Source organism: Wasmannia auropunctata, unplaced genomic scaffold (genome assembly GCF_000956235.1).
Source record: "Wasmannia auropunctata unplaced genomic scaffold, wasmannia.A_1.0 LD336106.1, whole genome shotgun sequence".
Taxonomy (NCBI): domain Eukaryota; kingdom Metazoa; phylum Arthropoda; class Insecta; order Hymenoptera; family Formicidae; genus Wasmannia; species Wasmannia auropunctata.
The window spans coordinates 6,702,931-6,704,354 of record NW_012026784.1 but is presented as its reverse complement, the minus strand read 5'-3'; the positions used below and the strand labels follow the sequence as shown (position 1 = coordinate 6,704,354).

The following is a 1,424-nucleotide window of genomic DNA, read 5'->3' as shown; positions in this document are numbered from 1 at the left end:
TGTGCTCTTCTGATCTTTTTCAGACGTCCAAAAAGACGTCTTAAAAATTTTAGGGCGTCTTTTGGATGTCTTTAAGACGTCAGAATGTTCTCTGGGATATGTTTTACTATGTTTTTCTAAAAATTTAATGACTTGCCCTCGTATTGTATTAATAATCCGTTCTATTTAAGGTCCTCTTAAATACAATCTTAAAAGATGTTATAGGCCACTTTCCGACTTATTGTTAGTCGGTTCTTCAAGTCTTAAGTAATATCTTAAGATATTAAATACGACTCTGTGATTATAATATCTTTTCAAGTAGTAAAATGTCGTCATCGTAACGACGATTTAAGGCTATTTTTATCAATTGAATAAGGATCGTTATTCAATCTTTATTTTGAAATCATATTTAATAAATAAATAATGAATTAACATAAAAACAGATTTGTTTAGTTAACTTTGTGTCTTGAAACATCGTTAAAAATATTTTAATTATATGAAAAATATATTAATTATATGTATACATGTTACTTCTTTTTTGTTACACAATGTAATAAAAAATTATTTCATTCATTTTTTATGCATTCTTAACGATTTAGTAATATTGATATTGAAAAGAATGTATATGTACATATGTGTACATATACATAAATTCCAAACACATTTCTAAAATTCTTCAGCTATACAACAAACATGTTACATCCTTTATTTCTCTATCACATGGCACAGTAAACGGTGGAAGATTAAAAATAAATAAAATAAATTTTCTGTTATAATATTTTTCTATTGCATAATATTTGTGAAATTATGTATAGTTTTGTCGTCATAAAAATCATATAATTGGTCTTATACTTATGAGTTCATTCTTAACGTTTTTTATGATACAATTTTAGTGATATTATTGACTCACAATTCAGATAGCACTGAGTTTGCAGAGAACGTCCATTTTATTAGGAGTACAAATAAGTTTCCGCCGTTTTTTATCAAAAATTTATTGGCATTTATTGCAAAAAAATGGTACCTAATGTTTTATTCAAAGTATTGTCCGTCGCTAGGATGATTTGGCACGAATCTTCGTCCAATAATGCTTCCAATTCGGTGTCTTCGTACATTTTCGGCTTTCTGCTACGTTCTTTGTCTTCGACGTCAAATTCACTGTTCTTAAACTTTTGAAACCATTCACGGCAACTTCTCTCATTTAAGAGGATGATGAAAGGTCGGCCAAATTTATACGAAGTCGATAAAGCAGACGCTTCAGTGTCAGTGGTATCTCTAAATGAACTTCTTACAATATCTTTTGGTCTCATTCAAATACGTGGAATGTCCTTATCTAACTTATTGAAGGCCATCTCTTGAAAAATCCGGCACTTACTGCTAGACGTAATTTTTGCTGTCTTTACGTTAGCTGAGCGTGCGAATTACCATAAATTGCAGTTGGAACGATA

The 1,424-nt window shown here is 29.7% G+C and overlaps 1 protein-coding gene across 1 annotated transcript in view; it reads right to left on the bottom strand.

The window, feature by feature from the left end:
- Positions 1 to 1,424, bottom strand: part of LOC105456927 — a 7,066-nt gene that overhangs the window by 2,444 nt on the left and 3,198 nt on the right. The gene's annotated exons all lie outside the window — the stretch shown is intronic.